Source organism: Gopherus flavomarginatus, chromosome 12, assembly GCF_025201925.1.
Source record: "Gopherus flavomarginatus isolate rGopFla2 chromosome 12, rGopFla2.mat.asm, whole genome shotgun sequence".
Classification (NCBI taxonomy): Eukaryota; Metazoa; Chordata; order Testudines; family Testudinidae; genus Gopherus; species Gopherus flavomarginatus.
Window position 1 is genome coordinate 51,327,231 of NC_066628.1, and position 14,062 is coordinate 51,341,292.

The 14,062-nt window shown below is 51.8% G+C and overlaps 1 protein-coding gene across 16 annotated transcripts in view; it reads left to right on the forward strand.

Annotated features, from left to right (window-relative positions):
• Positions 1–14,062, forward strand: part of RBFOX3 (RNA binding fox-1 homolog 3) — a 433,745-nt gene that overhangs the window by 221,163 nt on the left and 198,520 nt on the right. For 9 of the 16 annotated variants that reach the window (XM_050920014.1, XM_050920011.1, XM_050920017.1 and 6 more), the window contains one exon: positions 10,831–10,952. The exons of the other annotated variants lie outside the window; for them this stretch is intronic. The gene's annotated coding sequence lies outside the window, so the exon portion shown is untranslated. The remainder of the gene's footprint in view (positions 1–10,830; positions 10,953–14,062) is intronic. 16 annotated transcript variants of the gene reach the window in all.

Here is a 14,062-nt window from a genome sequence, read left to right on the forward strand (position 1 = left end):
CAGGCCCTTTAATTTGCCCCTGAGGGCTCCCAGCCACCTCTTCAGCTGGGAGCCCCGGGTTGATTTAAAATAAAGTATCACCTCCCCACCCCCAACCTTCCTTTTTGGCCCACAGCTGTTTTGATGGGGCCGCGCTGGGGAAGGAGGGTTTGTTTCCGCAGGGCTGGGTGGTGCTGGGGCGGGGTGTTTCCGCAGGGCTGGGGGGTTTCGGCCCCAGCTGTTTTCTTTGGAGTAATGTGGCCCTCGCCGCTTTACGAGTTGTGCAGGCCTGATCCAGAGGGTTGTATCCAGGACTGGAACAGTGCAGCTTGCATGGATAGACCTGTGGAAGGGGACAGAGTGCACAGCCAGAGGCGGCAGGCCTGGTTCAGCATATTTGGCTGCATCCCTGCTTTGTGTGTGAGGTTCACACAGCACTTGCATTGTGCCAGATTCGTGTCATTTTTATCTGTCTTTAACTTTCCTGAACATTCGTCTTTCCTCTTCATCCAATTTAAGAGAAATAAAAAGAAGGCTCCTTGGGAAAGAACTGCAGAGCACATCTTTGAACGGTCCTCTATGTCTCTGAACAGCAGAGCATGAACAGTGCAAGAAGCAGCTCATTCACAACCAGCCCATTCAAAGGCTGCAGCAGGTTTCCACTCTGTAATCCTGGGCTTGGCAAATTCTTTGTAAACAGTGTGCAAACTTCCCTGTGAAAAGATCTTTCTCTTTTCACCTGAAAACAAGGGTGGCTCACACAGGGGGGCGGGATGGAATGTCCTGTGCAGTGCAGGAGGCAAGAGCCTTGCAATATGAGCACTTCTCTTTTTACTACACTGTGTAATTGCTGCCTGACAGTGTAATCAACTGTTAAAACACTAAAGCTCAGGAGAATTCAACATTGTTGTTCAATATGTATCTCCCCCCACCTGCTCACCACCCTAGGCTCCGTTACCCAGATGCAGACCTGGGCCTGCTGCTGAGGCTGAGTGCAGCCTTTGGGAAGGCTGGTGGAATTGGACTGTGTCTCCACTGCCTGTATTCACCAGTCTCTCCAGTAAAGAGCCCCTGGAGTTTGGAGCTGTGGAGGCAGTATGGAGCAAGCCTAGAGCAGGCTGAATTCTCCATCCTTTCCCACTGATATCAGTCTCTTAATATGATAGCAAGGGAGATACAGTCTCTCACTTCTGAAAATGCGTATAGCCCTGGACTACTCTGTCCCTCCAGCCCAGGGAGCTGTATGGGTATTCTGGGAGAATATTTCCATCTGCATTACTAGCCAGACTGCCTATGTGGCCTCCTCCAGAGGAGGAGTGTTGCCATGACACAAGGGCTAGGGTCTGGCCTCCAGAATTCCCAAGGATATAGGTGAGGAGCTTTGTACATGGAAATCTGGCTTCTGGCTTGGAGAGTTAAATTTGCTGTTCTTCTCCCATCTTCGCTGCTATAGCCGGGTCATGTTCCTCCCTCCCAGCCCGAGAATGCAATCTTCTTCCTTCATTAATGCCTCAGCACCTTCCTCGGTGGTTATGTCACCTGCACAAAGTGCCTGCTCACCAGCAAGTCAGCAAACAGAAATTCTGGGGTTGCTTCCTAATCTAGGTCTCTTGCGAGGTGGTGTTGTGCACAGCTTTCCTCCTCCTTAGAGAAGGGCATCCTGACTGCTGTCAACCTAGGAGATGGAGACATCTCCATCAGTGCACATCTCGGTACCTAAGGCTTCTGCCTTTCCTCATTGTGACTTTAGAGCAGAAAGTGAAAGCAATGTGTGCTGGAGCTAGCTGGAGTCTCCCACCAGTTAGCCACCTGTAGATACTGACAGAAGGGAGTTCTGGGAAGGGATACTGCCCAGGCCAACTCCAGCAATAGCTTTGATGGAGGATGAAGATCTTGCAAACCCTTTCTTATGTGACCCTTAGAATCTTTGTGTCCATGCGTGTGGTGTCCTCAGATGCATGTTCTCATGCAAAGAGGCATATTTGCACATGCATGCATGTGCATCCGCATCAGGATTTGATGCTTTGAGAAGAGATGGAAAGCACAGTCTGAGAGTTCCCTGAGTCTACCTGACATTAGTCACCTGATGGACTATCTGGAGATGTCCTCTGCCTGTCTGACTGTAGCTGGGAGTTGCAGACAAATCCCAGCCTTGAGGAGCCTTCCTCATATCTGGCATCAGCACAGACTACAGGAGTCCTCTCCTCAGACACCTGGTGCAGCATGTGCAGGGCATTCCTGCCATGGACTGCAGGGCCCCAGGCAAATGCATTGTGCTTCCTGTTGCCCACCCCACATGCCCCAGCTGCTTTGCCAGGGAAGCCTGCATGTGGGAGATTCAGCCTATTGCGGAGCGCCGGGCTCGGCTGTGACTCTGAGCGATTCTCGCTCACACTTTCTGAAGTAATGATTTGTCTTTATTTTTTTTTTCTCTCTTGGGTAAAACTAATGGCCCTGGCTGACATGATAGGGTGTATTGATTGGAGAGCGTAAATTAAGCAGTGCTCCGTCTCGGGAACAATGAGAACGAAGGTGGCGTGCTGGGTGAGAGCCGCGCAGGCGAATGCCAGCCCTGCCGGGCACCGTACGCCAGGTGACATCATTCTCTGTAAAGAGCTTTTTAGCCCCTTCTTCGGGGCTGGTGATGTACAAGCCTAATTATGGCTGCAGCCATGATTTGCTGTCTCCCATTTATTGCCACTGTGAAGCCTCTCGGGGGACTCAGCCTCCCTGATGTGGTTACAGTTTATTTACTCCCTCTGACCCTTCTGCCCCGCCCCCCCATTGACTCAACTGCACAACCTGACCCCCTGTAACTGGCATTTATCTCCTTTGTCTCTTTGACTTCCCTACCCCCCTCTAAGCACATAGATTTATCACCAAACTCCTTGCAGGTAGTTATCGATGGGCCAATCTCTGCACTGCTGAGCCACAAACAGAAAATAAAATCAAAGTGATAAGTGTGGCTTCTTTGCTTAACACCCCAGGTTACACAGTGGGAACACAGCATTGGTGCCAACCCACATGCATGGAGCACCAGGGGCCCCCTGCCTGTCCCTGCAGCCAGCATGTGCTTTGCAGCCATTGAGGCTTCTCTGTGCCCTTGTGATCAGATTGTAGATGAATCCCTTGCAAAAGTGCAAGGGGGTGGGTAGGACTAGTGCCGTCGGTGTGAATCTTTTCCCTACCACAACGCCATGTTACAACAGCAAAAGTTATAACACCTCCCCCCCGGCCCGGTCAGCGTGTCCATAAAGAAAGGAAAAATGGTCACATCCCTCGGGCATGTCTGTGAGGGGCAGCAGACCAGGATGGAGAAGCATGGGAAGTGCTGCGTTTGATGGGCCTTGGTAGAGCTGTATTAGGGAAGTACACACAGCAGCTGTCTACACTACCAGTAAAAGGCAGTGTTGTCTCGTGGTTATTCAGGAGGCTGGGCTGCGGCTGAGATCTTTTGGTGAGCAGCTTGAAGCATCATGAGTGATGGTCACTATGGATTGTGTCTGGAATGTCTCTGCCCCCATCTCTCTCTTCCCAACTGCTAACATGCACTCACTACAGGGCTGTGATTTCCCCGGCCATGTTCTGTATGTGTCCAGAGGAGCCTGGCTCACTCCAGCACTCAGCTCCTTGTGGAATTAGGGTAGGTAGCTAGTGCTATGGAGGAGTGTGCAGTGTGCTTTGCCACAGAGCCACCCTTAACTGTGGCGGTGCTAAGCTTCCTGGAAGCCATATTTCCTCTTCAACCAAAGGCTGAGTAGGATGTGAGCTCCTGCCAAAGAGTGGGGGTGGGAGGGGGGAAAAAGGGAAAGGCGCTGAGGAGACTGTCCTCAACGTTACTGAGACCTGGCCGCTGCAGTGAGGGTCACGGCTTGCTCCCAATGCTGTCAAGAGAAAATTGCCATTTATGGCAGACAAAGCAAGAGGTGGAGGGAAACTAGGCCCTGTCCTGAGACAGGAGGGTGGTGAGCTGGGCGCTTCAGCCACCATGTGCAGCACAAGAGACACGCACAGCTCACAGGCGTCACTCAGGGGTGTGCTCCTGAAAAGACAGACCCTCCTGCTAAGGGACAGGACAGCTGGCTTGGTAACCTCAGGCACTGGGATGTCCTGATAGCACAAGGCCCAGTCAGCCACATGTAGGGGAGAGAAAGGGTCTAAGAAAAGCCCTTTGGCCAGGCTGTCGATGTGTAAGGAGTGCACACAAAGAGCCATGTCTCAAAAGCAAGTGGGGAGGAATGGGCTAAGCCTGCCCAACCTTTCCAGCCAGTGGCACATGTGTGCTGCAACCTCCCTATCCCCACTGCCCCTAGAAACAGCTAGCAACTCAATCCTTCTTTGAGTCTACATTGCTGAATTTCCATAGACTAGGTTTCCTGGGATCCCAGGAGTGTGAGAGCATAAGAATGACCTCTCTGGGTCAGACCAATGGTCCATGTAGCCCAGTGTCCTATCTTGACAGTGGCTGGTGCCAGATGCTTCTGGGGGAGTGAACAGAACAGAACAGGAGTGATCCACTCCATCTTCCTCTCTTAGCTTCTGGGAGTCAGGGTTTAGAGACATCCCAGGCATGGGGTTACATCCCCAACCATCATGACTAATAGCCATGAATGGACCTGTCAACCATGAACTTAATCTAGTTCTTTTTGGAACCTAGTTATACTTTTAGCCTTAACAACATCCCCTAGCAAAGAGGACCACAGACTGACTGTGTGTTGTGTGAAGAAGTACTTCCTTATGTTTGTTTTTTTAAACCTGCTGCCTATTAATTTCATCTGGTGACCCCCGGTTTTTGTATTGTGGGAAAGAGTAAATAACACTTCTCGATTTACTTTGTTCACGCCATTCATGATTTTATAGACCTCTGTCATATCCCCTTCGTTGTCTCTTTTCTAAGATGAACAGCCCTAATCTTCAGTGTCTCCTCCTACGGAAGCCATTCCATACCCTTGCTCATCTTTTCTGCCTGTCTCTAAACCTTTTCCAGCTCCACTCTATCCTTTTTGAGATGGGGTGACCAGAACTGGACACACTATGGTATGGGCACACCATGGATTTATATAGTGGCATTATGGTAGTTTCTGTCTTATTTTCTATCCTTTTCCTAATAGTTCCTAACATATTGTTAATCTTTTTGACCACTTCTGTGCATTGAGGTGAAGCTTTCAGAGAACTATCCACAGTGACTCCAAGATCTTTCCTGAGTGGTAACAACTAATTTAGAATCCATCGTTATATATGTGTATTTGGGATTATTTTTTCCAATGTGCATTACTTTGTACTTATTAGTGCTGAATTTCATCTGCCATTTTGTTGCCCAATCACCCAATTTAGTGAGATTCCTTTGTAACTCTCTGCAGTCTGCTTTGGACTTCACTATCTTAAGTAATTTTGTATCATCTGCAAACTTTGCCACCTCAGTACCCCTTTTTCGAGATCATTTATGACTATAATATGTTAAGCAGAACCGGTCCCAGTACGGATCCTTGGGGGACCCCATTCTTTCCCGCTCTCTGCTGTGAAAACTGGCCATTTATTCTTCCCTTGTATTCTTATCTTTTAACCAGTTACTGATCCACTAAAGAAGCTTCCTTCTTATCCCATGACTGTTTAGTTTCCATGAGAGCCTTTGGTGAGGGACCTTGTCAGAGGCTTTCTAAAAATCCAAGTACACTCTATCCACTGGATCATCCTTTTCCACATGCTTGTAAGGTGGCATGAAGGGTGGGTGCCGCCTCACAGCACAGCAGGACATTCCATGTAGTCCCGCAAGGTGCCGGTCATGGCATGAACTGTCCCACTAGAAGGAATCTGCACTCCTCTCTCTTTCTCCTGTTTGGGCTCTTTGCAGCAGTGATTTGGTTTTCAAAGAACCTAGCTCAGGGAAGGGGGATCCCAGTAATTGCTGGACTATAGAGTGGAGGGTTTAATGAAGGAAGACCTCCACAGACGTGATGTGAGTTTATGGGATGTCCGTGTAATATCATTGGTCGTAAATTTTAGTGTGGGAAAAGGGTCTGGAAGATCCAGACATTGATTCTGCTCCTTCCATCCTTTGGCTGGACCACGCTGCAGCCAGGGGAGGGGGAGGTTATGGTGCCCCCCAGGTGCTCATAATGAATCCTAGATGCTGTCACATGAATAAAGATGATGCTAATAAAGCAGGGAGGGGAAAGTGCTTGGAGTCTGAGACAACAAGGCAGGGCTGGGCTGGAAATAAAAGGCATGTATAACTTCTCCGTCTTCAGGTGATGGGTTCAGAGGAGGTGGGAAAGTCAGAGCTGAGGTTAGCACTGGGAGGGATTTCTCTTTAATGGGATCTGTTAGAAATACTGCAGTACTGTGTGTGTGACAGCACACCTCCATCTTGACTCTGGCCCTCTTGCTAGTCTAGTCCTGGGCTCCCAACACAGCTGACAGTGCCCTGATCTGCATCCTCCACTTATGATTTCTGTCCTCTCCCCACCACCAGCTCTGCTTATGTTCCTCAAGCAGGGCTGCCCGGGGTGGGGCAATTTGCCCCAGGGCCTGCAGGGCCCCCCACTAGAATATAGTATTGCAACCCTTTTTAATGGAAGAGGCCTCCGAAATTGCTTTGCCCCAGGCCTCTTGAATCCTCTGGGCAGCCCTGTCCCCAAGCAGGTGAGAAGAGTGCCCCTCAATCCTGACCTGCAACACCCTGTTATCCTGCCTCAATGCGGACAGCCCCAACTACTCTTCCTGTCCTGCATCCCTAAACAACACCTCATTCCTTTCCTTCCAAATCCCTGCCAGCGCTCCTCGGGTGTGACCTGCAGCACCTCCTGCAGTTCCTCGCTGCCCCACCTTCCGTAGACAGCTCTGCAAGCACCCCCCAGCCCTCCCCTACACTTCCACTGCTATGCCCGTCCTCTTTTTGACCTGAGAACCATGCCCGACTGTGCTGAGTCTGCATGTTTCCCACCTCCTCTATGCCCAACTCACTTGCTGTGTGACCAGATCAGCAGGTGGTGCTTACTCCAGAAGTGAAGGGCTCGTTCACTAACCTGCAGTGCCAGGGAGCCGCCCTCCCCCACCTTTCCTACTTGCCCTGTGCAAGGAAGATCTACATCTATATTTTGGGGAGGCCTTAGTACAGGGGTTCTCAAACATCCTTGCACTGTGATCCCCTTCTGACAACAAATATTACTTCTCGACCCCGGAGGGGCACCGAAGCCTGAGCCCGCCCGAGCTCCATTGCTCTGGGCCAGGGGACCAAAGCTGAAGCTCAAGGGCTGAAGCAGGGGGCCTACAATCGGAGCCCCGCCAGGCAGGGCTGAAGCCCTCAGGCTTTGGCTTCTGCCCTGGGCAGTGGGGCTCAGGCTTCAGCAAGTCTAAGCCAGCCCTGGTGACCTCATTCAAAGGGAGTCGTGACCCACACTGGGGTCCTGACCCACAGTTTGAGAACCACTGCCTTAGTATTATGTTGTGGTAGTGTCCAAAGGCCCCATTCAGGATTGGGACTTGTACTGGGCACTGCACACGCAGGAGAGAGACCGTCGCAGAGAGCATGCTGTGCACGTGTGTCCATCCCAAGCTCTGGTACCCCTTACCACAAACTGGAGTCCTTAAATCACATGAAAGCACTTCTGTGCACTGCGCTGGTCCTTTGCAATGATCCAGTCCTGCCATGATGTCCATTAACAACCATTTCCAGACACAGAAAGCAGGCTGGCTTTCATCTAGTGTTGTTCAGCCAAAGCGCGCTCAGCAAAGGCAGTCAGTACCACAATCCCCATGTTAGAGATGGAGAAACTGAGGCACGGAGTGGGGAAGCAACTTGCCTCAAGGTCTCATAACCAGACAGTGTCAGAACCACTAATAGGACCCAGGTCTCCTGACTCCTACATCCACACTCTGTCTGCTAGATCATTCCGCTTCCCTGCTTCTGGCATGCTCAGAGCTAGAGCTTGATGTCCTTTTGGCTCAAACTGAGGACAGGTTGGAGGGGAGCAGGAGGTTCAGAAAGCTTCTCGTCCCGTGCCACGCTCCACTAAGGCTGTGATGTCCAGCAGTGCTTAGCTGCAGGGAGGAGAGGTGCCTCTGGGCAGCATATGTTCTGGGTCAAGTTCTGTCCTACTCCCCCTGACCCCACTGCCAATAGTGTCTTTAAAAAAAATTGCTTTTCCTTGCTGCTAGTGCTTAAGCTGGACTTTGCAGCAGCAGTAGGAGAAGAGGCCTGATTAGAATCTCTTTGAAGAGGGCAGTGAGTTATAATAATGGACACTCTTCTAGCTGTCTGTGCCGCTCATAAATCTATCCCCTTCCGAAAGTGCAGATGGTCCATAATCGTCCATCATTCCAGAGTTCAGCACCGTACAGCTTCTGGGTGGGTTTCTCCTCTGAGGCTTCTTTTTCTGCAAGCTAAACGGAACTGCGATTCCATGCAAGCTCTTTCTGTAATGGAGTGTGAGCAGCCCAACCATCAGCAGTGATTTAGGAGAGAACGGACAATAAATATCCTGAGGTTGGGGCTGGAAGCAGCCAGCATGAGAGGGAGGGAGCCAGGCCTGTAGCTGTACTTACACAGACCAGTGTAGGTGGCTACTTAGCCAGGGCTTGGGCAGCTCACTGGGCATGTGGGGGCAGGGGCTGGAATAGGGGAGACTGAGGGATCTTTCCCTGAGCACCTGGGGATGCAGCTTTAGACTGAATTGAAATGCTGAGCTGTGTGGAGGCTCGGTTCTTCCGTCCCCTCATAGCCTGCATTGGTCCCTAGAGTGGTGGTAGCTCAAAGCAGTACCATGGTGGTCCTGTAAGAGTGGGCCCTCAGGATACTTCTGTGTGACAAGAGGAGACCCAGTGTGGCAGGTCCCAGGTGGCTCCAGCATGGCATCACTGTAGGAATCAATGCAGTGCCATTCCAAGGGGCTGCTTGGGCTTGGTGCAGTGATTTCAGCCAGTGCCAGCAGCAGCAGTAAGGGGCAGAGTAGTGCTCCCATGAAGGAGGTCAGCCTGGGCATGGCTTGAGGAGTGGACAGTGTTTCAGTGTCTCATCTCCTCTCCCACATGCCCCAAGGATGGATTTCTCTCTGCATCCTTGAGCTGGGGGGCTGGTCTCTTTCCTTGCCCCTGCTAACCCGCAGCTTGCCTGGGCTGAGTTTGAAGAGGAAGCTGGGAAGTTAGTTGGAGAGGCAGAGACAGGAGGCAGGTGTCCAGTACCTTGCACTGCTGTCAGCTGCAGCCGAAGAGGCTGCTCCTAACCAGGCTGAGAGCAAAGCAGTGTGTTTAATTACCGTTTCCAGCCAGGGAGCCAGCCTGCCTCTCACTAACCCATAAAACCAGAGTTTGTGTCACAGGATTCAGGCTGCCCGTTTTATCGGTGCCACTGGTGCAAAGTGTGCGTTTTGAAGGCTAAAACTGCACCCCTCAAGTCATTTGCCAGATGTCAGCTAGCATCAGGGCTGCCACTGGCCCATGGCTGATTGGTTGGCGCATGGAAAGGCTCTGCTGTATGGCATGCAGCCTCTTGGCAGAGAGAACGTTACAATGCACAGTCCAGGTCACTCGATGCCACTTACTGGCTGTTTATTTCCTGCGCTATTAGCTTCTTTTCCTCCCGGCCCTGCTTTGTGCTGTGCTTGGGGTACCTTGTGCTCTCAGCACTTGGTGTGCAAGGCAGCCAGTCTCAGCTGCTCTCCTGTCTTTTGCTGCTGGGAGGTGCTGTATTCTCATGCCTCATGCTGTGTTCTGGCCTGGGAGGCGGGCATGCTCCGTGCCTCAGCTCTCCTTAGCAAGTCTTTTCCCATCCCTGCACCTGTGGTGGTAGGATTGGGCAAGCTGCTGATGCTTCCCAATGGGAACCTGAAGGATTGCAAAAAGATTTAACAGTGGTAATAGGTAATAACTGGAGATATACCAATCTCCTAGAACTGGAAGGGACCTCGAAAGGTCATCGAGTCCAGCCCCCTGCCTTCACTAGCAGGACCAATTTTTGCCCCAGATCCCTAAGTGGCCCCCTCAAGGAGTGAACTCACAACCCTGGGTTTAGCAGGCCAATGCTCAAACCACTGAGCTATCCCTCCCCTGGGGCGCGGAGTTCTCCCCTCCCCAGCTCTGCCGCGGAGCAGCCCGCTATGACCTCTCTCTGGTCACTGATTAAAAAGCTCTTTCATTTGCATTCTAATGAGATGCTGGTGCTGCCCCACACCTCTCTCAAGCTGCAGGCAGAGTGAGCAGCTTGCACACTCATGGCACGGTGCAAAACTCAACAGCTCCTAACCTCTCTCACTCCTAAAGTGCTTCACAGCCTAATTGAAGCAATGGCAGCAACTTCCCCCTACTGAAACACCCGCATGGGATGCAGCACAGCTGTCTGAGACAGGAACTGAAGAAAAGTTCCAAATCCACTTGAAGCTGCAGGGAAATGTAGGGAGACAGAAGCTCAGGGCAGGAACATCCCCTTCGGCAGCTCCAACTAGGATGACCAGACAGCAAGTGTGAAACATTGGGACGGGGGTGGGGGGTAATAGGAGCCTATATAAGAAAAATCAGGATATCAGGATAGTCCCTGTAAAATCGGAACATCTGGTCACCCTAGCTCCAACAGAGCTGGTCACGGATCCGTCTGAGGTCAGAACAGGTTTGGAATGAGAAGCTAGAAGAGGATTCATGTTCTCCCTCTCTCTTCCGTCCCCGCCCGTTCTCTTCCTTCCTGTATCTTCCTGCTTGCTCCCCAGAAGATCTCTCAGCACCCTTCCCAACATGCAAAGCGAGGGGCCTTGTGTGCAGCAAGTTATCCAGCAGCCCATTGTCCCTAACGAAACAAACACCTTTGTGCTCATCTGCCTTTGCAATAACCTGGATCCAACAACTTTCTCTGCCTTCCCCCAGAATCTGGGTGCAGAATTGTTCTCTGGCACCTCGTCAAGCAAATAGTCAACAGAACTCCAAGTCCTTGCTCTGCTGCAGCCTCAGGACACAGAGAACCCCGGGAGGCAGAGTGTGAAAACAAAGTAAGTGCTGCAAGTCTCCCTTACAGCAGTCTTTCCTCTCAAGAGCTTCAGCCCCTGCTTCTTACTGGTTTAAGGTGTTGAAGGTGCTCTGGCTTTGGGGCTGGTTACAGGCACCTCTCCACGGTCTCGTCAGCCCTTGCTTTTCCCTCTTTGCATGTGTGTTGGTGTCTCTCAGGTTTTCGATAGTTCCCCGCTCTCTTTGGCTCCTGCCTTGTTCCCCCTGGCTGGTCCCCACTAGGGAGAAGCCTGCACACACGTGCTGCAGTATTGACGCTGACGGTGGTGGTGCAGGCAGAATGTGAAACCCAACTGTGTTGTTAAGTATCTTTATCGACTCCCATGCAGGAGTCAATAGCAGCTTTTTTATAGTTATTATAGTTGGTAGTTAATATCTGACACATGTCTGAGTCTGCAGAGACCAGGCGAAAAGGGCTGGGGCTTGTCAGATTCAGACCCTCCTTGGCCTAGAGTCGGGTTACAGATTCTTCTCCGTGGGGCTTCAGCCGTGGGCCTGAGGTTTTCATTCTTAAGCCTTTAAGGAGCATCTAATCCCAGTCTTCCCTGGGGAGGGAGTTTTGCCCCTGTCACCTCCCTTCCCTGGAGTTTTGGCTTTCCAGCACATTCCTGGGCTCTGGAGGTGAACGACCCAAGTGCTAAACTGCAGCTTATGGTATGGCTTTGTCTGAGGCAATCCCATTCCAGTTTATTTGGGTTAATTGTCTCCTCTGCTCCCCCATGAAGAAATGGTAGATGGCACATTCCGGCTGCCAGCCTGATCTGCACAGAAAACTTTGCAATAGCCTCAAGCGGGAAATGGGGCCCATCGTTTGCCTGGCAGGCAGCAAGTGGTGCTAATAGGAAATATCAGAGCTTTCCTCCAAGGAACCCTCTACTAAACCTCTGACTGCCAGAAGCTGGAACTGGATGACGGGATGGATCACTGAATAAATTGCCCAGTTCTATTCACTCCCTCTGAAGCCCCTGGCCACTGGCCTTTGTCGGAAGACAGGCTGCTGGGCTAGACAGATCATTGGTCTGACCCAGTGTGGCCATTCTTCTGTTCCTGGTGCCAACCAAGCTGTATTCAATTCAGTCTCCTTTTTATTGGCGCTGCCTCCAGGGTGAGCTCAGGAGGATGCACCCACCTCTGCTGAGTGGCCTTATTTACAAGAGTCTCCCTGGCGTGGCATTTAAGTGCCTCTATTAACAGTGTGCATTTTGCTCATTGCAGGCCTGGGCCCACAGAGACCCTTGTGTGGCAGGCAGCAGGCAGCCTGCAGAAACGCTAGGTTGCTTTAATTGGTTTGAAGCTCTTGCTGCCGGCCGTGGAGGGGTCTCTTTCCTTGAGTAATGACCTGGAATTTGATCAAGCGGCTTTTATTAGCTTGTAATACTAGAAGTGTAAGTGTATGGAATCAAAGCAAGGCAGGCTCTGGCATGTGCTGAGAACCACAGGGCTGGAGGGGAGAGTGGCTCTCACTGCCAGCCGCCCTGGCAAATTAAAACAACCCAGCATCCTGTTAAAGGAATTGAGCTCCTAATGATGGTGCTGCTCTCACATGAGCAGGCACATGTTGTGAGAGCAGCCCAGCTGCCTCCACAGTGTGGAAGAACTCCAGCCTCTGCTGCACAGGTTGACCCTTCCCATCCTGAGAGATCCTCCCTGTTCCATGGGGCAGAGCCCACTTTGCCATGGATCTGTGCCTCTCCCAGTGCTCATATGGTTGGCAGGTCCGTAGTGCTCTTTGCAGACCCTGTGCCTGCTGGCATTCTGGTAATCATTTCCTAAAGAGCATCTAGGCTGAACCATGTTCCAGTGCTCAGTCTGTCAGAGCACGTTCTAGTCTCCTGGGGAAGCAGGGAAAGCTCCTTCACTGGAGCCATTTAAAGATAAATACGCCCTAGGGAGCAATCCTGCAGGGCGCTCTGGGGGAAGATTCCATTCCCATCTCTGGCAGCTTTGATTCCAGCCGTGAATCCTGTGAGACCTAGAGCTCTGCGCTCTGTCACCTGCACTCAGACTTCCTCCTCTGGCACTGCCTGGCCTTCCTGTGCCACTGGGGTGCCTCGTCATGTCCTTTCACTGAGAATGACTCTCCTTGCTGAATCCAGCTGTCAGCCTGGCTGTGCCTGTGCTGGGCACCTTGACAAGGGAGCTAGCTGGCCTGCTGGCTCCTACTGGACCAGCTGCACAGAGGAGAGTCGCTTTCCTTAGTCAGTGAGAGGCTCTGGCTGTAGCAATGACTTCTTAGGGGTACTGGGTATGTCTGCACTGCAATCGGGTGGTGTGATTGCAGCGCATGGAGGCATGCCCCAGCTACCTTCCGTCTAGCTAGATCAAAGCTTGAGTACCAATAGCAGGGTAGCTGTGGTGGCAGGGGTGGTGCAATGGGCACACGGTTTGATCACGTGTGTACCCAGGGTTCTGGGCAGGATTGTCCTTGGGATGCTCGCTTATGGTGCCATGGCCACACTGCTGCTGTTACTCGCGCTAGCTTTGATCTAGCTCGGGTGTGTCTAAACAAGTTGCAGTCACGCTGATTGCAGGGCAGACATATCCATTGCCTGGAAACAGGCCCCGGGGACTGACAATAGCCACAGGGGGCTGAGCCAGTGAGGGGTGGTGTCGCTGTCAGGTGTATGTGTGTGGGAGGTAGTGGTGGAGAGATCTAGGTGGTGACATGGATGCAGGGGTAGAGAACACGGGTGGCATTGGAGGTGTGGAGGACAGCACTGGGTAGGTGCCAGGGTCAGGTTTATTGTGGCTGGGGCACAACTCAGAAGTCAGGAATGACAGGAGAAGCCCAGGTGGCAGAGGAGAGTATGTTTGTGTGAGGCGGTGGAGGTGCAGGGCTCAGGATTATCAGGACTGAGGCACAGGAGTGGAGGTCAGGAATGCCTGGGTTGGGGAGAGATGCAGGAGAGGAGTACCCATGTGGGTGTGGGGAGGCCAGGACATGTCTCTGTGGGGAGGAGGCAGGATTTCAAGAAAGGAAATTCCTGTGGTGCATGCCAGTTTGGTGAATCTCTTTCATCTGTATTTGTCATTTGGCTGTGCCAAGAGCAGCACCCAGTGTGGGACTGTCGGTATGGCTGGGTTCTCATTCAGG